Below are 27,466 nucleotides of genomic sequence, written 5' to 3'. Positions count from 1 at the left end.
GACTTACTCTTTGGATTGTCCCTGGATGCTTGTACGACAACTCAGCCATCATTTCTTCCTCTGAAACACAAGAAAAGAAACTCTGCTTTAAAAAAAAATAAGTATTTGCTTGAGCTGAAGTTTCTCATTACATTGTTAACTAATGCTTCAAGCTTACTGTTTGCTTTTACTCAGTAATGGAAAAAAGTTCTGATGTACATCTGAATTTCTCCTATTTGATTGCCAGAATATTTCTGCTCCACGAAACTGCTCTACCAAGATGAAGAGCAGAGTCTGCCTTGTGATATGCGCATAACGCCAAAGAACGTGGAAAATTCCAAACTCTATTTCAGAGTTGGCCAAAAATGTTCCTCCCAGCCACGGATAAACTGACAGAAAAATGCAAAGAAGCATTGAATAGCTCAAAGATAGCAATGTACTACATAGCCTATGGCTATTCCCTGTCTTGCTTCCAACATTCGATCCAGAGAAAGTGGGATTTTCCTTCAGTTTTGGTCGTACTTGCTAAACTCAAGTTTTAGGCACTCTAAAGCACATCGATGGGCATTCAGTATAAACAGGCTGGCCACTCTGTCCTCCTCTGTGCTTCAGATTCACAACTGTGAAAAGAATGTTCATACCTTACTGGGAATTCACTGATGTTTGTAAACTATTCTGAACCAAACAATCAAGAAAAGAACCTCAAACACATGTAAAAAGAAATCTACTAAGTAGAGTTATGAAAGCTAAGTAGAGTTATGAAAGTACTGTCCTTAAACAGATTGCTCTAAGGATACACTCTCTATTTAGCCACGTAATTACTAAACCTTTAGCAAAGCCAGCAGAATTCCTTGTTTCCTTTCCATACCAAGTAGTGACCTGGAAGAGCTACTCAAAACCACCACGAGGAACCGGTATGTTCAAGACAGTGGAATAACTTGCAAAGGAGGATCAACTGGAAAATGAAGTCACTGACACTATCTCATTCAAGGTTAGCACTGTTAGCCTACAAAGAGCTGTAACACGTAGGCACCAATAAAGAGATGGGAAGAGAAGGATACCAGATGTTAAGAGCTTCCAATCAGCAGGGGGTGACAGAGGGACATGTAAATGCCAACAAAGACCTATCAAGCTGTTCAATTTCCCTTTACAGAAAGGGAAAAAAACAGTGGATGTGAAGAAGGTGCAGCAATCATCAGTGTCTGTCAGTTTTCCTTCCGCCATCCTGCTTTTCCCCAAGCCAATGAACGAAGTACAACCCCCAAAACTTATGGTAAAAATCAGATGGAAAAACACACATGAAAAATAAAACTATCAATGGTTTACAACAGAGACCATACGCTGATCTTAGCAGGTGGAACTCAGCCTTCAGCAATAAATAAATGAATAAATCAGAGCACTTAGAGCATCTCTCGCAAGTTCATTAAGCAACGTATGAGAAATGTTTTCTGAATCCTGCCTTAGTCAACCTAAGTTCTAAAATCTCAATGTAAATACGTGCCTCACTAGGAGGAATGAAATTCTCTCAGCCCTTTAAGAGGGACATCATGAAATATCAAGCTATTAACTTAACGAAGCAACAATAGAGCTTTATGAAGCGTGTTTTTCACTAATGACCTGGCCACTGTTTTTTTTATGCCTGTCTGTAAAATGCACAGCCAATATTTGTGGTTTCAAAACAAAACAAGATCAAAAAGAGATTTCTGGATTTAAAATGTTGATGTGAGGGGGGTAAAAAAAAAAAATCCAGAAAAAAAATAAACTCCAAGTACAACCAAATACACAAAGTTAAAACCACACAAGCACAGATTTCATCCTACTCCTCAAGATCTCAAATAGATGATCGTATCTTGGTGATGGGTGTGATTTTATCCAGCTATGCCTCTTCACAATTAGCAACTGCATTTAGTTCAGTGGCTTCTGAGTCCAAATTCCAAACTCTAGTTGAAAATAGACCTCACAATAGAGTCCTAGGCTGAATATACTCTAGGGTAAAACCATTTCCTTTAATTTATTTCAATCTCATTTGCATGGCAGTATGTAATTAGTGTGTACCAAAAAACAAAGTATCTTATGAACAGAGGAAGAATTTCATGCCCACAATTTAAGTTCCCATCTCACAGTGGGAACGAGCTTATAACTTAAAGAACAAACCTGCTGTGTTTGGATTTTGTTGTCGTTCTTTATTACTATTAGTATTATTATCTCAGAACTGTTAGCTGGGCACAGAGTTACTATTCAGGTATCACATGCTATCAACAGAAAACACCACCAACACCATTTCTTTGATATCTCAGATCTTCTAAATAGCTACAAACAGCCACATAGACAACACCTGGCACAGGCTAGAAATAACTGGATGTGCTACAACACCATGAAAATGGCTCAAGTACAAAGAGAGGTCATCATCCCTTCCTGATTAACGACAAATAAAGGAGAAGGAAAGGAAACACATTCAATTTGTAGCTCCATCATCAACCTTGTTGTCCTGGAAACACTTTCTGCAGGAGAAGTGGTACCTAACTACTAAAACATCTTCTGCCACTACTTTTCCTCCTCCTCTCTGCAGTGCTCTGTTTCATAAGTAGCCAGCAACGAATATTTCCTCGCAGAACAGTATATAAAAATGCATCTCTTGCTCCTTGAAGAAAATATATCGTTCCACTTGAGTATGTAGTACTTACAGGAATACCAAGTCTACATGAAGCCTTTGGAAAGCATTCTAATTCTGCTGTTGTTAGAACGACCTACTAACTGAACCTTTCACTTTGGGAACATACAGTGCTGGTAAAAGGTAATTGCTGATTTTAGAGCACCACATTTTGTCATGAGAACGGAGTGAGAAATCTGAGAGCACGCTCCATTTTCACAGAAAAAAAAAGCCAAACAATGCTGCACATTGCCAGAATTATTGTATGTTACTGCATTACTGTCTACAAAGAAATAAAAAGATGTTAAGAGCAGAGTTTTGATGGTCTGCCATCCCTAAATGTAAGTCCTATACAGAGCTACCTAACGGACAAACTGAGTAAGGGGCTGGTAAATATGGTAGGCAATCTTTCTTAGCATAGAATGGTTTGGGTTGGAAGGATCCTTTGAGACCATTGATTTCCCACCTCCAGCTATAGGTAGGGACTTGTCTCACTAGACCAGGGTGCTCCAAACCCTATCCATTCTGACCTTGAATGCTTCCAGGGATGAAGCATTCTTAACCACATGCCTAATGTCTCTCCATCAGAAGCGGCCTCTGCATCACACTGATCTCAGGATGACGCCCAAGCTCTATATGGAAGAGCACCAATTGATCCAGGATATAAAGCCATGGCAGGGGTGTGCTATCTGTTTTAAGCCATCACAGAATCACCAAATAAAAGCTGGTTTTAGAAATAAGACGCGTCTAAGAAACAACACACTTGTTTCAGATCTAAAACTCCATGTTCTGCTGTACATTCGCCACATCCCCCCTTTCCCTTGAACACCTCCATGATGATAACTCATAGCCCATGCCAATGCCTCGTCATTCTTCCTGAGAAGGAATGTTTCCTAATATCCAACCTGAACCTCCGCTGACATGATTTAAAGCAGCAGCCTCCTGCCCTATCAAACACGGTTCAAACAACTGTAATAAGTTCACTTATTTAAACACCTTCAAGTTCTTACGTACTGAACTGTCAACGTGCTGAGTAAATTCTGCCCTTGATACCCTCAGTCACCCCACCTGTGCTTATTGCTTTCAAGTTAAATTCCACAGCTCATATTGCTCTCAAAGAGAAACACCGCAACTCAACTCCATTTTCAAACGAGATCTGTTAATTACTAAAATTATTTGGCAACTCCAAAGGTGTTTTGGATCCTTCAAAAGGCCTATGAATAAACACAATTAGGCTCGCCAGTTTATTTAGTGCGATATCTACTGTTCGGTATCACTCTTTGGCAAGGAGGAGGCCGGCATAAATGCCACATATCACTCTTTCTGTACTTTAGATTTTATATTAAACCCATCAGATATGCTTTCATATAATTATTCAATTGTGTGTTGTTGGTTGTAACTTCCAAATGGCTGATTAAACACATTAAGGCAGATCTCTGTGCTTCACCTACCTTTTTGTTTCATATTTTCACTCCACATTCTTTGTTGACTCTCAGGTGTCTCTTATTGCCTTGATTTACCTGTATGCTTAGCTATAAAATCACATGAAATCTTAAGTAAGGATCTAATTTACCAACTAGAGCTGGTACTAATAAGCCACCACCACCACCAGACCTCAAATCCTTCATATTTCCATAGAATCACAACTTTGAGCTGTATCTACAAAATGCCACTTAACACCAGTCACAGCACAGTGATGGAGATAAAAGGCTGGTTGTGATCCAAGTTACCTGTTAAGATCTAGTATCTGTAGGTAAATTCCAGTAGAGCTGAGTACATTCTGGATAGGATACCAGCCCAGAATGATGCAAGGGTATTTCACCACCACAGTGAAGAACAGTGACAGGAAAAAGCCTATGAACCCAAGGGGGTACGACTTTTTAATGAGGGTGCATAGTGATAGGACAAGAGGGAATGGTTTTAAACTGAAACACGGGAGATTAAGGTTGGATATGAGGATAAGATTTTCACCCAGGGGGTGGTGACGCACTGGAACAGGTTGCCCAAGGAGGCTGAGGATGCCCCATCCCTGCAGGCATTCAAGGCCAGGCTGGATGTGGCTCTGGGCAGCCTGGTCTGGTGTTTGGTGACCCTGCACATAGCAGGGGGTTGGAATTGGATGATCACTGTGGTCCTTTTCAACCCAGGCCATTCTATGACGACATGATATGAACATGCAGGACAGTGTGACAGCCTGGCAAAGCTGTTCCACCTCCCAAACTCTCTGCAGATTACTTTTACTCTCAGTCTAAAATACTATAAAATACATAATAAAACTGACACTATTTGTTTTAGGACACTCACTCATCACTTGAGGTTATTTTGCAGTTTACTCATTGTGATGTCCATTACCGTACGGATTCACACCAGTTTTTTCCACGCAAGTATTTCCAGTGAAGTCAGTGGGGATTCAGCAAGGCCGTGACCACAGTATAAATAGAAATCAGAGAATAGTATTTCCATAAGAAACTGCTCAGGGTTATTGGATTAACAGGCACTTACAAGTGACTCACGCTGACACAGCCTATAGTAATCCAATCTATTCGTAATAAAAAAATTCAAGAGAAACCTTAAATTTAGAAAATCACCCCTCTGGATTCTCACATGTCTGGTTTTATTACATAAAATCACATTAGCTACTCCCTCCAAACGAGAAGACAAATAAATTAAGAGATGAATTTTAGTCATTCTTTTTATGCTGTGAGTGCAGTACGTTCTTAACAGTAGTAGATGCCAGGAAGAGTAGGAAAAAAGAGCCCTGTGTGCCACTTCTGCGTCCCCCAGTCCTTAACACATACACACTGCATCAAAAAGGACAAAGAATAAAGTAACTACAGTCTTCTCACTACATCTTCCTCGATAAAATTAAAGCAGAATGCTGGATCTATGATGGTAGTCATCGATTCCTTCAGCCTGCATACCTGCTTTTGACTTCTAAATTTGCATCTCTTGAGGAGCTTTACTTCTCCCTAGGGGATGAACTATGACTTAATGCATACTGATGTGTTCTGGCACGGATAACTGAAGTATCAGTGCCTCACTGAAGTCCTGAAGGATGCATTCACAGCTATCACACCTCCCTGAAGAACAGGGTGGTAACAGCCGCAGCCTCCCTGCTTATGTACCACACTGCCATAAATATTCCTTTGCAGCAAGTATTTAGCATTTGATATACCTACCTCTTACCAGTGCTGAGAAGAAAAGCCTTCCTAAATCATTACTCATTAAAAAGTAGCAAATATAAGTAAAAGCAGCAATGGCCAAAGCATGGGTTTGTGCACTAGGGACCTGGAATTTTGACTGTTATCTTTCATCATCAGTTACTGCAACTACTGTAATCATTACCTATAAAGTAAGACACTTGAAAGTCATATCTCGTTATCCTCAAAGCATAGACACTGGTCCAGAGTTCTACATCACTGGGCACAAGGATGGAAAAAAAAACAACCCTCACATCTGTGAGAATTAGCTGCACATTAGTGAGGACAACAAAAGCTTTCCCCATATCAACTTCAAGGCTGCCGCGACAGTTGCTGTTTAGAGAACAGGAGCTCTTTCCCATATCATGTAGCTCAGTCAGATCAAAGACAACAACACATACCTACGTGCATCATAAGCAAGAGGCTCCTCTTTATCTTTTTATACATGCTTTCCTGATGCACACACTCCCACTCAAAGAGTTTCCATCAATGGCTCCTCTACGACCCTAAAAAGCAGTATGCTTTAGCCTTGGCTTAACTAAATTAGGGTGATCTATGATGCAATTAAAAATCAGAGTGAAAACCATCCATGCTACTTTCACCACAACTCAAATTATGCCCTCACAGAGACTCAATGCAATGTAAGGGTTAAATAACAACAACCAGAGTGTGTTGTGACCATATGGGGGCTCCTCTAAGGACACCCAGAGTGAAGATCACAAATTATCCAGCAGCCAAGATCTTCTGATCCCTGCACTATGTATGGAACAATATGAATGCACAGCTACATTCTCCTAGATGGAAGGGTAACAAGGATGATCTTAAGATGCAGGAAGAAATAACAGACAGCAAGTAAAATGGCAGGGCACAAGGGGACTATCCATGATACAGTCTGTCTGAAAGACAATGTTAAGAAATCCCATTTTCTATTGCATTTGATGGGGTTTTTCTTTGTGGTTTTGTTTCTTTGTGTGTGTGTAACCTCCTTACCCTTGTGCATTTTTCATACTCGTTCTTCAAGAAACGTTAGTCTCTACCTTACAGTAAAAGACTTGGAAAATGTTCAGATTCTTAGATTTTGTGCTAGCCCTAACTCATAATCATTCTAGCCTTGCAACCATGGTGTGAAGTGTACTGAGCTAGACAGCTGGCAAGGGGTAGGTGTGAAGAGTGGGGGTGGTATTGGGTTTTTTTTATTATTATTTCACTTCTGGTGCTCAACCCTTTCACCCTACAAAATCCATATTTGTAAATAGGAACGAAGATGATTCTTTTACTTACAGCTATTTGGTTTGATTCTAAACGCACCTGCACCTTTAATTGCAATGAATGAGTTCACTTCAGATTTACTTTGGCGACTGAAACAGAAGTATTTCCAGGCTGTAGCTCTGACCAAGATATCAAGTTACAATGCTCAAAAAATTGCTTTGTCCACATAAGGCTCTGTCTTTGTATTCATTTGTACCACCTAAAAACTCTTTAATAAAAAAACACACTGAGAAATGCTTTACAAGGAAACCTATAAACAAGAAAATGTCCTGAGTTCTCAGTGCTGTTACCAAACTAAGATTTAGCTGAAGTTCCATGAAACGATTGCTAATTTTTCAGATGAACGCAAGTTTTGACTGAAGCATAAAATCCTACTCAACCAGCACATTTGTGCCTAAATTTAGTACTCCACCTCTTATCGCCAGTCATAACAGCGAGCTGCTGCAGGTTTCAGAACACAGTCAAACCCAAAACTGAGCATCGATGTGGCTGAAAGAATTCAACCCTGGACTGAGAAGCGAAGAGGCCATCCACAAACTTGCTCTGCTTTCAGTACACAAGTGGGCACTGGCCACAGCACTTGCGAGAGCTGCACACACAGCCCTGCTTTATCCATTCACATCATACGTTCTGAGTTGTCATCACGTGCTGAGCAAATTTACATAACCTCCCTTACAAAGCAGTGGAAGGTCAGCACATAAGAAAGGCCAACTTGTGCTCAATTTCTTGTGCAATCCCTGGTCAATTATTATGTTTTCACAAACCTTTTACATAACAATGCTTTGAAGGTCACTATCCTCACAGACATGATGAGAACTGTGCAAAGCAACACTGGGCTGGTGTCTGGATTGTCTCCCAAAGGTAGCGTGTTCAAATGATATCAATGTATTTCAGCTTTTCTAACATTTTCTTTAGAGGAGTCCAAGTTGTCTCTGTGAGAAAAGTTATCTCGTCTCTGTCCCATTGAAAAGATTAATCTGTTCAACACCTGATGATTCACTCACCCACATGTTGAAGTCCACATCAAGATGACTCATTCCGTCCACAAGAATAATCACCTGGGATACCAAAGTCCCCTCATCTTTTCCAGAGCTGATAAACTGTTTTTCTATGCAAAGTAAGTGGATGATAGGTTTTCATGTTACTGCACGTGTGCCATGAGCAGCCAGTAGTATCAAACAGGGCCCTGGCAATTTTATTAAGTCTTGAGTTTGTAGATGACAAGTCATCAAGGCAGAAAAAATAACAATCTGCAGGGACCTTGTGGTGAATGAAAGTGAGTTATTCCAATCCTACCAACTCCAAGTCACCCATGATTTCAAAGTCAAGGAGACAAGGCCAACCTCTTATCAGTGGTCTTTGAGTCAGGGCAAGGGAAAACAGCCATAAAGTGGAGCATAGGAAGTTCTGGACCAATATGTAAAGGAACTTCTTCACAGTGAGGGTGAAGCACTGGAACAAGATGCCCAGGGAGGCTGTGGATTCTCCTTCCCTGGAGATATTCAAGACCTGCTTAGACAGCTACCTAGGCAGCCTGCTATAAGGACCTATTTTGCTGGGGGAATGGATGCGATGATCACTGGAGGTCCCCTCCAACACCTACAATTCTGTGATGAAGAAACACAGGCTGCTCCTCTGGTATGTAGACATATTTCATCCAGAAAAAGCTCTGAAGTGCATCACCTCCATGTGAACTGGCAGCGAAGGGCAACAGCGTACTGATGACACCATCTTTCAGTGCTAATGAAACAAATCAAGCTCAATTCGAAGCCAGATCTTCACATCCAGTTCTGACAGTCATGCTGCAAAGATGCTGAAATAGTGGCAACTGTTTAAAGACAGATCCCAGATAACAGGCTGCGATATAGGCTTCATGATGCTAGAGCAAAAAGAGGAAAAATTCTCATTGTCATCCATTTGAGGTCAAATTAATCCATAGGACTGCAGTATCATAAAATTACTTTTGAAATTGTTGCTATTGGACCACTGAGTCCAATCATCAATCTGACAGTATTCCATCACTAAACCACATCCATTATTGCCATGTCCATCTCTCTCCTGAATACCTCCAAAGATGGGGACTCCAAGACACCCTTGGGCAGCCCATTCTAGTGTTTGGCCACCAGCTCCACAAGGAAATTCTTCCCAATATTCAATCTCAGTTTCTCTTGGTATAACATCAGATCATTCCCTCACCATTATCAATGCAGTAAATAAAATATAACTGAAGATAAACTTCTGAAAGCACATATTCCTCCTACACAGCTGGCTGTGCCAGTGTGTAAAGGGTCCATCTGTATCACCTGTAATGGAATACACTACAAGAGAGACAAAAGGAGAGAACTTATGAACATCTCAAACACATCCTGATAAATGAGCAACAGCAGAAGAAATACTGCAGGAAAGGAAAGTCATTATTTGACACTAAGAAGAAAAATAATGGATGAAAACTTTGCAATTAAGAGAATCAGAATCAAAACCAACCTACTCTACTGTACTCACTACAGAGTGAACCTACCCCTCTACCTCTTGTAGGAAGTGAATTTACTTGTGCTAGACAAGGCATCAATGTTATGTGCTTTCAATTCTGCAACTCAAATCAGACAGAATAAAGCATAACTCACTCAATTTTACTCTTGAGTCATCCTGAATTTCTAGATTCATGTGTCAGACTATCTGTCTGCTCTGAAGAATGCATCAGAATTCGGCTATTTCTTACCATATTGAAAATTATGAAATGCATGTTTTCATTTCTGGAAGTGAAACTTCAAGGCTGGCAGCAGTAATTGGTCATCATTTCCATTTTGTATTGAAAAAAAATAATAAAGCCCTCTCTACTGATTATGGTAGTTTTGAATAGTCATATGGGCTGCATGAGATTAAAAGCAGGCAGCATCCCTTCCTGGCTTGACCAGTTTGTAACTATACACCTTGAAGAGAACAAAACTGGTTTAGTGGGAGCTATTGGTAATAGGTGAACAGTTGGACAGGATGATCTTTTAGGTCTTTTCCAACCTTGGCAATTCTGTGATTCTATGAAAAAACAGTGTTGAGAGATGAGAGCAAACCCCTACACACAGGCCTGTGCCATGGGCTACGCATGCAACACAAAAGCTACCTCCTGCAGCATATGCTGTACTTAACAGATGAAGTACTTATTAGTTCTTCCTGGCCTCAGGAGCAGAGAGTTCTTCACCTCCTCTTTATAATTCCATTTTATTCCACTTTCATGCTCTGCGAAAACTCAAACGCACTGTTTTTATGCAATAACCATCAGTATCTCATTTAACCCTCGAGGTTCTATTTTCACTCTTTCATGATACAATCCTAATTCCCAGAACACTACATTGTTTCCAGAAGCCCAGAACACCAGTATTTCTAGTGAAATTATTGCAGGAGCATTCAGCACAATATTACTCAGTCTTGTAATTTCATGACAAGGCGTGAATTGCTCAGCATTTTTCTTAAAACTCTTGTTAATAGAATTAAGAATTATCAGGCTACATAAGAACATCAGATTTTTTTTAGCCTCCAAGGCAACACAGAGATTAGTGAGAACCACTTAATGTTCTCCCCTACAACATCAACAAAAAGCACAAAGAGCTCAAAATGTTCTTAGCCTTATTAATTTAAATGAATTATCAAAATACTAACAGGCTAATTGTGCTCCAAATACTTTTAGGACACTGACTGCTTCCATACGTTCCTGTCAGGTTTTCTTTACTGAGGAAAAAGTGCAGTTTTGCATCAGTTTTCCAGCCTTTTCAAGATTACAAGCACCTGATGTTATCATTAAAATAAATATCTTGGCTTTTCATACAGCGTATGAATTGAACTAAAACATTTCCATCTGAGATCACCACACCAGCCACTATCACATCAGCATGCAGTAAAGCCAGCAGGAGCACCTTCCTACGCATGAAAGCAACACACAGCATTTTCCATTTACTGCTTCAAGCTCGTCATGAATGTGTCCTAAAATGACCTCCTGGAAAGACGTAGCTGGGAGACGTAATGTTTCTCTTTACCAAATGCCTACAATAAAAAGGAAGCATCTTAAAAATGAGCTCACAGCTACTAAACATAGGCACATAGTCCACAACTTTTGGACCACGCATATGGACTTTGAAAGATCACCATACGCATTAAGAAGTCTGAATTCTATAGATCAGTGCAGATGAACCATTACATCTACGAGCTGCCCAGACCACCTGGATGTCCAATCCAACATACAAGCTTTCCAGAGCTGCTTACAAAAGCTCACCTTATACTCTTCTTGCTCACTGGATACCAAACTCCACACTAGGAACAAAGCCTTCAGCTGCTAAGTAAAGAAGCTGGACAAAGCAATGTCAATACTGCAGATGACCAGCAGTTTCACTGACCATTCCCCAAATGCTTTTGGCCTCCAAAGCGTCTTGCACAGGCATGTGGTACAATTAACTTGAGGTCTTTTGTAGAATGAATAAGGGCTCCAACATGGATCCCCCTCTACTGAATTCAAATCTCAAGCTGAAGTTCTGTTAATTTATATTTTAACACAACCTGCGTGCTGGCGTAATACCAGCATATGGCAGCGTGTGTTTAAATTTGGAAGGGCTTTAAATGAGAGAAGCAGTATAACTAGAAACAAAAAACTGCTTATATAGAAAAACAAGGGATTTTTTTTGGTTAAATGGAGTTAGGTCACTCCAGATCAAACACAAAGATTCCTCTGCACAATTATCTTTAGACTGCTTGTCCATGGCAGAACACCAAGGAATTAGAATTGTGAAGGAAGCCAAAATTCTCTGTTTAGAACAACAATCACAAGAGGAAGAACGAGCCCTGCTACTTGCTGTTTGAAATGGTTTCTGCAGGAAGTGACCCTGGATAAGTCTCCCTTTAGCTCTCTGAAGATCAGGCATCAGATGAGGCTCATCGTGGAAGCCCCTCCTCATAATCCCATGGGATCAGATGGATCTCACCTTTCACAATGCAGGTTAGCCAAGATGAAATCCTGGAGTCCAAAAGAACCAGAGCTCTGAGATCTGCAGAAACTATATTTGCATTACAAATCTGAATAGGAGTTACTGTAAACAAGACATAGGATACTGTATCACTGGCAGCAAAACCTCCGCAGAATCTGAAGTCTTCCATCAAGCATCCAGTAGAGAAAATATCTTCATGAAATAACACTGGGATTCTGCTGTAGGTAAAATTAGACTATTTGAAATAAACAAGCTTCAAATAAACAAAAACCCCATTATTTGCTGACAGCTGAGTGGCCCTGCCTTGTATTTGAAGACAGCACAGAGTTAGCCTCTTTTTCTTGCAGGCCTCAGTTACAACAACAAATCCTTACCGCTGATTTCTGTATAAGCACGGATGATCTGCCCATTTCCTTTAGAACAATAAGAAGCACTCAACAACAGAACTGAAAGTTAATATATCCTAAAGAGATTGAAATATTGCCCCACAGATTCCATGTGAATCTTCTTTTCAAAACAACTCATTCAATCCAAGAACTCTGTAACCTCTCATATGTGGAACAGACAACTCCTCATGTGAGTATTCTCCAAGACCACAAAAATTTCATGTTAATTTTTCTTAATTCCTGGCAGGCATTAACTGAAAACACCCCTTCATCTTCTAAGTCCTGACACTATCCCTGAACACTCGGATCTAATCTATATTTATTTGATGGGAATAAAGTCATAGCGTGGTCGTGGGATCTTTCAGCTCTCCAGAAAGTACCATATTTCCCCAAATTAAGTTAATTACATGGGATCAGTGAATGCTATCAAAGTGAACAACTACTTTCAGCCCCATTCCAATCATTGCTTGGCGGGCGTGTTCAGCCTGCTAGAAACCAAGGCCTGCTTTCATGCAGCTGAAATAAAACCCAGCAGCACGTTATGTAATCCACATCATTTACAGACCTGTCTGCATTCTCACAAAGCACAAACCTGAAGAAGCAGCAGACAGAACAAAAGGGAACAGAAAAAGTTCAAGAACCCCCAGCCCAAAGGCTGCTAAGGAGTCTGCATTTATACACTTACAATGTATTGCCCGTTCACCCACACAAATATGAGCTTCACCATTGTACTCTTGTACTGCTTCAAGTAAAACACCACGAAATTTCCAGCGACTCAGATCAGTCATTTGGATGAACGACCTTTAACTAATATGTTAAAATGCTTTTTGGAAATAACTCAAAAGGTTTTTTTTTGGGGGGGGGAGGTAGCGTATGAATAACTCCAGAATGACACAAACTCATCTTAGAAACCTCAAGAACAGCTCACCAGCTCTATCGCTGCTGTCTATACACAACAACCAGAAAGTGGTAATTCAGAAGTTAAATCTCACCTTAAAGGACTGATTCAACTCTCTTAACTCCATCAGTTGAAGACGTACAGTTCTTTCTCATTCATTTATGTATTTTCTCAACCTGTAGAACTGCATTGCTACTACTTAAACCAGACCTCCCTGAGACCAAGCAGCATGAATACATGAAGTAGAAATACAAGCAGTATCTGACCACATCTCTGGGATATATACTTTACATTTGTACTTGCTTGCTTTAATGTACAAAACTATGAACCATTCATCTCATGCCATGCTGTCCCACTGTATTTACTACAGTGCTATAAATGCCATTCACAGCTTGTGCTTTACCCAGTAAACTCAACCCATGAGTTCTCATACTTCTATCATCCCAATTCACTCCTCCATCCCACCTGAGGACAGCGAGTGTCTGCGTGGTGCTGAGTTGCATGCCCCAGTGGCCAAGATCAGCAGACCTAATCACCATGATGACAGATAACTACCCTCCAGTTCAAAGGAGCAGAACAGGATCCAATACACTTGATTTCAGACGTCTGCAATGGACCTATATGCATCCTGGGTGTTCGGCACCATAGCGTAGTTTCTGTAGAGTGACTGACCCAGTGGAGTCTGGACCACAACACATCTATCTGACCCCATGGAGATGCTTACAGCAGGATGAGCCAAACTGCTCTCTGAATGTTGGTGGCTGAAGGCAGGACCCACACAACCACAGGTGTCGGAAGGGACTTCTTGGGATCATTCCTTGTTTAACTTCAGCCTCTTGCTATGCTGGATGGTGTAACACATGCCAGCAAGGACTAGAGACCGAAACCCACAAGTAAAGGAGATCCCAAGGGGAGACACATGATGTCCAGCATAAGGGAGGAGCTGCAATGAGTCCCAACACAACATTCTTAGCCCAAGGCAGAAGATGAGCCAAGGTTCCATGAAGATAACTGACAGCTGCCAGCAACAAACGCTGCCTCTTGAGATTCATGTGGCTTAATTGGAGGATTTCAGAGACATAAATTCCCAGTATTATCAATGTGATGTAAACACTACATTAAGAGACTGTTAATTACCACTTCTTCAAATAGCTCTTAAAACCCACAACAAAGCAGGACTTGATGCAATCTGCAAGATGCACACAGGATCTTGCTCAAAACGTTCTCTGCCGAAGAGTGAGCCTACTAGTGATTACAACATATTGAAGCTCTGTACTTGGAACAGCAGTATTCTCTACTTTTAGTTATGGAACTAAAATAGGGAACACTCCAGAAACTTCCAGCACTGCAGCCTGCCTTCACAATGCACAAAGAACCAGCATCATCTCAGGTCAAAAGAGAACTTATGACAAAATCTAGTAGTAGCAAATAGCATTTAACTGAGATACGAGAACTGCCTGCTGATGTGCTACAACACAGAGATCAGTCCTTACACAAATAAAGTCCCTTGATGGAGTTCTGATTAACTGTGTGATGGGAGACCACAAAAATTACCCACTTTGCTGAAGTACTGATGAAAACTCAGCCACAGTACTAAAAGGAGAAAGGTCTCACTAACAGTTAATTAACATGTTAAGAACATGACTCTTCCCACACACACACACACACACACAGAATGGACTCCTGTACAGATCTGTACTTCGATCTCCGCCATTTAATATGCAACCATAAATTAAACTGAAAAGGATTAAATGTGAAAACAAAAGTCTACTGAAAGCACCAGGTAAGTCCAAATGTTGCTCTCAGTCCTTTCTCCTCCAGCTCATTATACAGTGTGACTGGGAAAGAAAGCAGGAAATGAAATTCAAGTAGATAAATGCAAGGTCCAGTATAAGGGAGAAAAAACAAACAAGTAACTATAGAAAATGATGGGCACTAAATTAGTTTCTTCCCATTGTGAAACATCTTAAAGTTAAAACTGATAGCTTTATGAAAACGTGGCTTTCACAAAGGTTGACAGCAGCAGCAGCAAAAATGCAAGCAGGATTTCAGGAACATCTAGGAAGAGAACCAAGATACAGTAAGGAAGCAGCAATTTGATGCTAACCCTTCTAAGACCTGAAGGAAGACAAAGTGGGTTCATATCATAGAAATTCATGGACTATGATGACATTGTGATTCTGCTCAGGATTCCCTTCTTCAATAACCTCCCTTCTTCAGCACGATTTTGCACACGCTGCTAACAGAGTGCTGATGATACTCAGTTATTCAGCACAGCAGAAACAGTCAATGTGTAAGAAAAACTGAGAACAAACAAACCACCATGAAGATGTACCTGACTGGACACTAAAATTCAGTTGTGAAATTCAAGATATCTGTGAAAACGAGTTTGAAATTGGCTACGTGGTTAAAAATAAGTCAACAGGCTGCAAACTGAGTCTCAGACTGAGCTGAGGTCTAGAAAACCATGATCACCATGGAGAGAGTAAACAGGGATCAGTCATCTACCTCCATTTCGATACAAGCAACAGACATCAAATGGAACTCAGGTTCAAACAGATACAATCCTTCATTTACTGTGTTGTTGTGTTCATTAATCTGTTGAACCACAAAGTATTACACGTGCTAGAACTTCTTATGGCTTGAAAGAAAGATTAAACAAACTCAGCAGTCAAATCCTGTAAGCTAAGAAAGTTATCCAGCTCAGTAAGTCCTTGCACTGCAAGTGTCTGAAGAGTGAAAAGCACACACAAGGGGTACCATGTGTTTTTGTTCTGTGCTCCTTACTTATACTACTGATAGCGAAAGAAAAATGGAGCTCTAGATGGGCGCATGAGAACAGCTGCTCTTTAGTCTCATACTTATTACCTCTCAAAAATCATTTTACCTTGCATAGGTAAAACGTCCAAAGTAACTGACATGTTTTCATCTCTTCCTCTCATCTCTGATGGGAAAGAGACGGTCCAAAAAACCTCGAGATGCAGGACTTAACATGGAATCCCCATGACCGATGTTCCCAGATATCACTGTTGAACATCATTTCTACAACATGTTAATGAAATGCTTTATGTACTTGACCAGCCTGATGTATCTTAAAATACCCAGCAGAGACGTAGAGATTAGCTGTCCCAGGTAAAGCCTAGTCAAAAAGGTCAACTCCTTACTGGAGTTTCCTCTTCCAAGAAACAGAAGGTGTTTGCTGCTTAACCCTCCTTTTTTCCTATGACCTCTACATTATTTTACTGCTGACTCCTCTTGCCAGGAGGAAAAATTCCCTTTGAAAACCCCCAACAAAAAACTAACTCAATGTCCCAGCAACAAGAAGAAAATGTTATCTTTCTAGGAAGCTGTACTATCTACATGACAAAAATCAACAAGAATTTTAGTCATTCTTCTAGAAAACCTCTAGCAGACTCCTTCAATACTGCTGTACCAGCAGCACAGAAACTGAAGAGGGAGAACTATAATAACCAGACAAATAATTAAGAGCATTGCTGTATCACTAATTCCCATTTCTTCTTTCAAAAGGAGCTCAAGTTACCCCAACATAGAGACCAAGATTTATTTCATTATAGAAAGAGGAGTACAAAAAAAGTTCTATGTGTTCTAGCTGCAAAGAGCACCAGTTCTTAACAGCCCAGGTTGCAGAAATATGTTGCCATGTATAATCACTTCAAGTAATCAGAAACAGTGAACAAATCAATGCTTTTAAGTTTCTACTCCCTTTCCATCACATAAAATATCTCAATGATAACAATCAGTAAATCATAAGTCCTACCTGTAACTACAGCTTAAGTTCTGCCCAGCCACTTTGTTTTCTCCTACATAGTCCAGCTGCCTAAATTCTGTTTCTATTTAAATAAAAACATGCATGCTACACTAACCAACTCTCAAGTATCCTTGATATTGAACCATGGTGTTCAGAAGTCTGGAAAAACTGCCAACGTTAAGTCATCTGAGTTGGAAATAACTGGGTTGTATCAGTAATCAAGTTCACGTCCAGTAAATTTCTGGATTAGGAATGAAATGTGGAGAGAAAAGCACATGTACATGAATTTCACATAGAAACACACCCAGCAGTATCAAACATCTAAGCCTCATTAGTGGGCTGAATCATCAACAGCACATGGTTTGTGCCTCCAAAAGCCATCATCCTTTTAAAAGGTTTAGGCTGAGCAGCTCCCTACCTGCTTTCCACCATCAGCTTCAACAGTGCCTGGAAGGTTGAAGTTTCATGAGAAACTCTCACCCACAGTGTTTGAGGGGGAAAAAAACCAAGAACTGAGGTTCCTGGATATGCTAAAGATGCTTTCAAAGTGTGCCCAGGATGAAGCTTTTCTCCATATACCCCTGGGACTGCTGACTGACTTCAATCAGCTGCCACACAGCTATCATATTGTAGTCTTATATACATACACACATCTGGACACTCACCCACAAGTATGCACATTACCTTTCAGGGTTAGTCATGTTTCTTGGAAAGCAAAGGATCTGGATCCACATCTACATGCATACACACAAACAATACCTTCCTCTACCTGCACCGTGTGTCAACTTTATATTATATTCTCCACACCTGCTGCAGATACTTCGCCAGCACATCTTTTCATATGGAAAAGCAGTCATTTTTCCATAAAAAGAAAAGCTTCTCTCAGCTGCGTACTGAGAGAACTGGACAGCCTGAAGCATGACCTCAAAATAAACACTCTAATAGTTGAGCTGTGACGACAGTAGAACTAGAAGTGCAAAATAAGTATTGGGGTTTAAAATGATAGTTCCACTTGGGCTGCACCAACAAGCATTAGCTTCTGAGATACTGCAACAGCTCTAAAAGGTAGCAATAGTTACTAGATGACATGGGCTTCTACATCTATCCCATCAAATCACAAAGCTGCCATCGAGCAATTTCTATTTCTTCTTGGACCCACCGTATCTAAAAAACAATGATCCTCTTGTGCTGTAAAAGGCATGGAATGTGAAATCCCATCCACATCCGAACAGAATCCCACAAACATTTTGGCAGTAAAAATTTATTATGTAAAGTCCAGATGGTATCCCAAATATTTCTACTTCAAAATTCAAAATTACTTTTTTTTCCTTAAAATAAATGACACAAAAGCATCACACCCAAAACTAACTATACCAAAGTATTAAACTAGGTAACCAAACTTAACTGAGGAGTTATTCAGACTATGAGAAGAACGTGAATGTGGCTTTCTCCATTTAACTTCATTGTCAGAAAGGAACAATATTTTCCTATTCAAGTGTGTTTGAATGACTGGCAGAGAAGGAAGATACAATAAGCAGATACAGCAACGTGTTCTACTTAAATAATAATGTTTCTAGTTCCATCTAGAGCCTAGGAACTCTCCATTAACTTTTGTAGTAAAGCCTTAAACTTTCAGTGCTAAATGTGGCGTTTTTGGGTTTTGTTATTCTAACAGAGCTCTTTTCTCTACCTTTTGATCCACCACTATGAAGTTTCACCTTTTGAATCTGCTGTCTTAAAAATGGTTTTAGCTACTGCTTCACCAGAGCAGAGATCTGAAACCAACTTCACGCTCCTTAGGAAGCTACAGGATAAAGAAACAGCCTCGATTCTGTCATTTTGCTGTGAACCCACTCCTGTATTCCTTTTATATCCATCACTCCACTGAACGCCAAAGAAATCTCAGTGCATTTGGCATGAAGTCTCCACTTCCTATATTTATGCTTCCACTAACGTACGCTCCATTTCAGTCCTTACCAGCTTAAAATCATCCGTGAGTAAAGACAGCAAAAAACTGTTCACGCAAAACGTTTCACTGTTCACCCACACTGCTCTTCCACTATCCTTCTCTGAAATTTCTTAATATGTTTGAACAGAAAAATCCAACACTGAAGGATCTGTGACCATTTTAAGTGAATACGCTGGGATTGTTGCTCTTACACCAACTTTCAGTAACTCCAGATAATAAATCAGTATTGTTTAATTGTACTACCTGAACTGCGCTGGCAGAATCACATCTGATTCTTCAAAACAGCTGAAAACAAAGTGCTCTCTCCAGGCAAGAATTCCGTGCATCTGGCACACTAACACTTCATCCTTTTTAATTATTCCACAGGTGGTTGCCTTGGAAACTGCTGAGTAGCTCTTGGATTTGAGGAATCCGGTATGAGAAAATAGCAAGCCTTTATCACCACAGCATTCGCATCCATGGCGGTTACAGCAACAGAATGGTCGTGAAAACCTGAAAGAGATGGATTAAAATTAGTGGAATTGAGCTATACTGCTTCTTGCTTTAAAAACACAACTCTTTGAAAGTGAATAGCTAGCAGTAGATGTAAACAAGGCTTCAGAGAAATACTGCTTATGGAGCTTCTCAGCACAGCATTTCACCTTAGGGAAGACAGCATGAAGGAAGGACCTCATGAAACCAGCTTTCAAGGTTGAGCTATCTGAGATTTTCCTCTGTTTCAACAGAGGTTTCCCTTAACATGTGCTCCAACTGCCTGAAACTCAATGCTATTGTTTCCCTTTGAATAAAAATAGAGTTAACTATAATAGATCCCACCATGCATGCTGAATCATCCTACTCTGCATTATACATTTAATTGCTCCAAATTTCATTTAGGCTTTAAAACAGGAAGAGTTTTGTTTGCTTAAAACACAAAGCCCCAGCAAAGCATCACATTCTGCATATATACACACACACACACCACAGATACACACCCTGCAGAATTTAGAAGTTGTATTTTCTATCACTGGTCAAAGTTCCAACTTGCCATTATTCAGAATGAATCTTCACTGTTAACAACAAACAATTAAATAACCTAAAAACTGTTTCAGTAAAATTATCAACCATGCAAATGATCACTCCTGCACCCAGAGACTGTCTCTGTTAATAGATCCATGGCCGCAGTGATTTCTCAAGGCATCGCTTGACTTGCAGTATTGCCAATAGCCTTCCATGACCCACCAGTAGCAAAGACATGGAGGTGGATTTGACCCCATCTTTTTCTGAAGAGATATCTAAAAGTCATAAGAACATGTCTGTTAACACTAGGTTAGGTAGCTTTGACAATGAATTGCCTTCACCTGTGCTTCCAGGGCTGACTGGGTCCTTTCGTCAGTTGCCCAACCAGTGTTTCAGGCCATGACTCAATGGTTCCCATACAAAGGCCAAGTATAAGGTCCTACACATGGGTTGGGGCAATCCCAAGCACAGATACTGAATAAAGAAATCTAAGATGAACAAGAAGTGTCATCCATTCTGCCTTCAATAAAAACCTTAATTAAGAGTTTTTAGTTAATGATAAAGATGGGAGTTTCCCCCTATGAACTCACAGGTGGCCTGAAATTTCCACCCAAGAAAGTTTTTCTAAAGAAACAAGAAAATATACAAACTAAGCGTAAGAAGTCTGATCAGAATATGAGGCACCTTGGCTGGAACATAAATTCACAGCAATACCTACCAGCCAGCAAACACACAATGAGAAATGAGCAGACAGCTAAGAAAACTGAACAAGAGGAGCAGCAGCAGAACATCCTTCAGACAACTGCATGTGGGCACCTCCAAGGAGCTTTATTTAAGGCAGACCAATTCAAATAACTGCTTCAAGAAAGCCCGAATTGCATTTATGCAACTTGAAGTGGCTTCCTTAAACTCCAAAGCAGCGCTAAGACCTCTGCTGAACAGGGCTCTTAGGAGCTCCTATGCAAAAAGGAAGGATAAAGCACAAAGTACTGTTAGAAAATATCCTTACAGCTTTGTTTCTCAGTTGCTATGTATGTGAAAAGCAGCCTGTGTCTACTCGGAGAACCTCTTAAGTCAAACACAGTGAAGCAACACACAGCCAGGTTATCTATCTAAAACCAAATGAACCACAAAAGATATTTTTAAGTCAAGTGCTTAGAGTTAATTATACTGGAGGGATATGGATGGGGCTTTAAGCAACCTGGTCTAAAGGGAGCTGCCCCTGCCTATAGCAGGGGGTTGGAACTACATGATCTTAATGGTCTCTTCCAACCTCATTATAGTGAGAGTCACTGGTAAACATCAATACAAACACAAAACATGTATAGACAATGCCAATATCAGTCCATGCTTTCAGCAGTATCTGCAAGAGATTTTTTCCACACATAGAGAACACCACCAGTATCTGACACACTAGAAAACTAGTACACAAACCGACTGTTTTCATTTTCAATAATCATGGGGATGGATTTCCCAGTCAACCAGAAGCTGGCAAGGATAAGAAACACAACCCTGGTAATTGCAGACCTAGCAATCTCACTTCAATGAGAAATCCTGAATATCATTCTGCTGAGTTACTGAAAAGCATATGAAGGACAACGCAATCGTTGGTCACAGGCCGTCAGGGAAGACCTTGTTGCAAGCTACAGTTTCACCAAGAGGGTGGTTGGGCACTGGATCAGGCTCCACAGGCAGTGATGAAAGCACCAAGCTGCTGGAGTTAACATCTGGACAATGCTCCCAGACACAGGGTTTGGATTTTGAGTGATGTTAACGCCATGTGGACCAAGCCAAAGATGCAGAAACAACATGAGCCACCGTTGTAACGATGATTTCTAGCACGAAATGGCCAAGAACCAACAGCTGAAAGCAACTGCAGTTTCACCATCTGCTATTGAAACAGCCACCAAAACAGGAAGCTAAACTCACTGATAATTCTGCTTGCCACTTCTCATCCCTGACTATTCACATTCCTGCCCCTTTTCCACCTGCGTTTGTTCATACAACTCTGCTTGGAATCAGATCTTGGTACCAGCCCTGCACAAGACCAGTGTTGTAGCAGGTTCTGCAGTTGATTCCCTACACAGCTGTACAGAGACCAGGCCAGCACCAGGGGCCAGCATCTTGGCCACGCCAGCTGGCACCAAAGCAGGAAGTGACTGCTTGTTTCAGCAGCTCTGCCATTTTATGCCAACTTCAAATTGCTGCAGGAAGAACTACAGTAAACCAGGAGCTAAACGTACCCAGGTTAGAAATGCAAAAAACACCTTGGTACAAAGGAAGCAGCAGAGGTCCCACATGTTACTATAAGCTAGCAGCGATGGGAGAGAAACAGCCAAGCTGTGCCAGAACTGGTTACCAACCTCATCAAAACTCTCAGCTGTGAACACTATGAGTGATAATCTCACCTGCCATAAGCAGCTTTGGTGAGTAGAAATCTTCATGTGTAGAAGCAGTTAAGTAGGAGGGTCAAATTGGAACTCTTTGGCTTTCAGTTTAAGAGTATCTTTCTTCACTTTTCAGCGATGCACACAATTGCTGAGTTACTAAGATGACCTCATTTAAGGCAATTTTGAAATAAGGAAGCTTTATATAAATCTATATATTCTGTAAGGCAAAGGAAGATGGAAGAGGTGATAGAGAGCATGGCATAAAGAGTGCTGCCCGCAGCCAGTAATACTCAAGTCTCTCTCAGTCATAGCTACACACACACACTACCTTGGGGAAAATAGAAAACAAAACACTCAAGGTATGTAGGAGTCTATTTCCAGCGTTGCCAACCTCTGCCAAAATTCTATTATTCGTTTTAAAATAAAGATTACACTCAGTGAAGCACAGGATTGTTACATTACACAGCAATACCTGCCAGGAAACTAGAAATGGAGCAAGAAGAAACAGAGTAAGACATCAGCATTCTCTTACATTGCTTCCTGTACAACCAGCTCCCTGAAGCAAAGTGGAATTAATCAGCATTGCTGGCTAACTGTACATTTAAATCCAATGCAGAGACAGGACATGGACTGCAGAAGCAAGGTCAGGGCAGGTAACAGAGAGAATGACTGTCAATATACAGGATGTGAAAGAACTGGTGGAAGATAAAAGGTAGTCACTTATTACGCTAAGCTTATGTTTGTCATTATATACCCTGAAAACAATAAGAATATACTGTAAATGAAGACGTCACGCAACACTCAAGCATCTTAACTACCAAGAGCCTTTAAAATCCTAGTACGCTTTGTACAAATTCACATCCTTTGTTCTACGTGTGCTCTTTCAAGTGGTTCGGTTGTGGGACTCGAGGCATGAGCAGCTGAGAGCAATGAACAGCCTGTACCTTACACAGGAGGTAAACCAGGACAGCACCAAAACCCACTGGTGTTCTCCTCCTTCTGTTCTTCATACTGACAACAGTAAATCACAAAGAAAAGCACTGAAAAAGTTTTGTTTTAAAATACAAAAGAAAAAACCATTTTATTCATATACAATAATTACCTGAGATTACTAACCTGTACAGAAAACACTGACACCAGCAACTAAAGGACTATCAGCGATGCTGCTGATATTAAGGAATAAACACATATGAGATCAGAGGCATACATCAACCTCAAACCCAATATAAAACTGCCCAGGTACTAACCACATAGTAAGAGGATTCCTGTACAATCAGTGCTGATGAAGAAGTACTGGCAGTACAAGAACTGTAAAGTGAATCAGCCTGTGTACTAACCCTGCTCGTGGCCGAAGAAATGCAAAGGTCAAGCATGGATGTACCTTAACAAAATAAAAGACAGTCATTCTTATGGGTGACAGTAAAATGCTGACTTCATTAGTCATATAGAATTTGCCCCCCCCCCCCCCTCCCCCAAATGACTGAAAATAGCTTGAATTGCTTCAGCCTTCCCTTTGGTAAATAATAATTACAGATATGAATCCATTCCATGAGGGGGGAAAAAAAAAGTCACTTCTAACCACAACTAAGGCACAAGTATTGCTAAATTGACTCTTCAAAAACCACGTCTGCTGACAATACAAGCCTGGGAGGAGTGGCTGACACACCTGAACACCTTGCTGTTGTTCAGTAAGACCAGAACACAGTGGAGAGGTGAGCAGAGAGAAGCCTGATGAACTTCAACAGGAGCAAGTGTAGATTCCTACACAAGAAGAGGAGTAACAGCACACATGGGTATAGGTTAGGGACTGACCTGCTGGAGGGGAGCTCTGCCAAGAAGAACCTGGGTATCTCCTGTATGTGGAAGACTGAGAGACCTGGGACTGTTCAGCCTACAGAAGACAGAGGGGATCCCATCGCTATTTAAACATATCTAAAGCAATGGGAATCAAATGGACGAGTTCAGGCTCTCCCAGGTTGCATGCAGCAACAAGACAAGTGGCAATGGGGCAAGAACCAGAACATGGGAAATGCCATACAAGACAAAGAACTTCCTTACTGAGAGGATGACAGAGCACTGAAGTCTCCTCTATTCAAGACCCATCTGGACACTCACATGTATGACCTACCGCCAGGAATCTGTTTTGGCAGGGCAGATGAACTGGATGATCCCCAGAGGTCCCTTCCAAGCCCTACCACTCTGCAATTTACATTCATTTAAATAAAGCAATGAAATCATCATTACTGCTGGTAGATGCAAGCTCAAAGAAATCTACCAGTTCAATAGGGAAATTATCTACGTTTTTCAAACATTTATTGAGAAATTCTACGCAAAACCGCGTCGTTAAATACTCAACAAACTGTTTCAAATCAAGTCAGTTCTGCTATATGAGAAAACAGATCTCTGCATCCTTCGCCACCAGCGACGTAAATCCCACGCTGGAAAAAAAACGCAGGGATAAAACTATTTTTTGAAGGGAAGTACAGAAAATAAAGAAATTTATTAAAGAAAAAACCACCACAGTAGTCATGACAACCCCACTCCGTTTCCTTCTGCTCGCCCATTTCATCAGTACGATACCGAGAATAATCCACAGTAATTAAACTATTGGCGGAAGAGAACTGTTGGTGAAGGAAATAACTCTCGAAGAACCAACATACAACCAGGATGCAACCAGAGCACTTCCCTAGTGCAAGCCTCACCATCAAACCACTGATTCTGATGACAAGCAGATAATGAATCACACCTTGCACTGCAGAGCTGTGTGGATTTGTTTCTCATGTCATTTGCTCTCCATCTCAGGAGATGTCTGAAGAAGCACAAGGAGTAACCTGCTGCATGTATTAATCAGAGAGACAAGGCTTTATCCAAAAGAACAGTTATTTTACAAATCTCATCTACTATAACCAGCTTAGAACTCCTTTAACACGGCTAATTAAAAAGGTTCATTAGAGGATCTAATGCTGAGGGGGAAGGGGAACCAACAGCCATCCCTTTTGGTATTCTTTAAGTGTAACTTAGTGAAAATCATGCATATTGCACCTCTGCTGCATACACTGTTACTATCACAAGTTATGGGCTTCTCCCAAAAAACTCGGTATCTTGACAGCTGAAAACCACAGTCCTTAACACTTTATTTTGCATGTATCCCACACAAATTGCTTCTGCTTGTTATACACATTCGTATAGAAAATTCTGCTAGCTTTCCTCTCCAGAAAGTACGGTTACATTTACAAAAAGCAAAGTGGGAGTAAACCAGATTGCAGAGCTGTTTCTGGAGCTCCTCGATGGCCTCCATTACTCTCCATTCACCCAACATAAAACCCAAGTAACTGAGCAGGCAGCTAGAAGTTACACCTAGGTGCAAGCACTAAAAGAGCAAGACCCTGTCCAGTAACTTCAGATATTTACACATTTAATAAGAAAGCTTAGAGCTAGATACACATTGACTTCAATAACTCAAGTCAACTTCTTTCTGTATTATTTCAACAGCAGATGGCACTTCCAGAGATGGCAGAATAATGTGGAAACATCAGGAACACAACCCCATAATTCAGCATCAATTTCATCAATCCATATGAATATTCTAAGACTAGTAGCTAAATTACATTACAAAATTTGATTACAATAACAGAACCAAATTTGTCAGTATTATCTTTGGGATTTTAAAGGTAGACAGTGGTACCATGTTTTTAGAGTTTAATGGAATAGATTATTCTGGTCCAATACAGAGAAATCCAAGACATGGTAGATAGACAAGAAGTTCGATAATATTTCTCCATTCTGCCCATTTTCCCCTGCAAGAGCCTGTTTTAACACATATCCATTCTGAAAGAGTATTCTACAGAATTCTACAGTAAAACAGTTAGAAACTGAGGTTTCTCACAAAGCATCATAATCAAACACACATATCACCCTGGATCGTATTTACCTCAGTTGTTTACAGGATAGGTCTCCACATGGAAACCAGCTGTCTCCATTACCCCGTAAGTAACGGGATCAAGTTAAAAGAGTCAGTGGTTCCTTCCACTAAATCAGTTTCTACATGAGAAAAATGAGAAGTCTTCCCCTAAATGTCCTACAATAGCCCTCCTCTGACTGTGAAGAGTCTGCATTGACATTCACTGGCGTCATTCGTCTGTGTTGCTGTTCCACATCTGGAACCTGGAGGGATCAATCTCATTGGCAACAGCAGGATTCTAGGCAATCTCAAGGCACTAACAGCCACGCTCTCACCCCCAAAAATGAAATCTTAGGCAGAAAGATTTGATTTATATTTTAGTATCAGAAGTGATAATACATGCATGCTCAGAATATTAAAGACATGCTAACCCCTGGTCTTCAAGCAAGAAAACAATGCAAAGAACAAAAACCTCCTGCCTTCCCAGCCTGATCACAACCATATCCCACCGTGCTGATCTGATACGCACCCTGCTCACCTTCATCTGCTAACTGGAGGGATCTGACATCTCCACTGAGCTACCGAGTCTGATCTCAGCACTCCCATCAAAACTTCATCGCTTGTCATTCCTGGTAGTGATATAACAGCTTCAAATATTCCACAGAAAAGAAAAATACCCCGAACTATACCAGGAATAGCACACTTCTATTCCTGTTTTAGGTATATTTATGTCAGCCACCATCCTCTTCCAAGATATTTCAAGACATCTTTTGAAATACAGGCACAATCCCATTAAATGGTTGGCAGTACTGTGGCTTACAGCAGACTGTGAGAGCTTTACCAGTAGTGGCCAACAGCTCTAAGAGACAACCCTTTGGTAAAGCTCCCTGTGGGAAAAACTTGACTTTCACATCCAGAAGAGACTCTTATGCTCATTTCTACATATTTGTCTTCAGAACTGCTCTGTGCATTGGGGTTATAGCAGCAGACACCAGTAAGAGAAAAGCTACACCAAACCCTACACCAGTCTGACACCACGATCTGGTTCAGTTCACCTTCATCACATACATGATGCTGTCAACTCTG

General features: G+C 40.7%; 1 protein-coding gene across 16 annotated transcripts in view; it reads right to left on the bottom strand.

The window, feature by feature from the left end:
* LOC116654444 (uncharacterized) overlaps positions 1-27,466 on the bottom strand; it is a 108,996-nt gene that overhangs the window by 60,494 nt on the left and 21,036 nt on the right. For 10 of the 16 annotated variants that reach the window (XR_014946026.1, XR_014946002.1, XR_014946007.1 and 7 more), the window contains exons 2-3: positions 19,334-19,582; positions 8-60 (exon numbers count right to left, since the gene is read on the bottom strand). The gene's annotated coding sequence lies outside the window, so the exon portion shown is untranslated. The remainder of the gene's footprint in view (positions 1-7; positions 61-19,333; positions 19,583-27,466) is intronic. The other 6 variants (XR_014946070.1, XR_014946060.1, XR_014946034.1 and 3 more) reach the window with 1 other exon arrangement.

Source organism: Coturnix japonica, chromosome 1 (assembly GCF_054131305.1).
Source record: "Coturnix japonica strain WE chromosome 1, WE-NBRP24, whole genome shotgun sequence".
In the NCBI taxonomy this organism is placed as follows: Eukaryota; Metazoa; Chordata; class Aves; order Galliformes; family Phasianidae; genus Coturnix; species Coturnix japonica.
The sequence above is the reverse complement of the archived record's forward strand: the minus strand, read 5'-3'. Positions and strand labels throughout refer to the sequence as shown.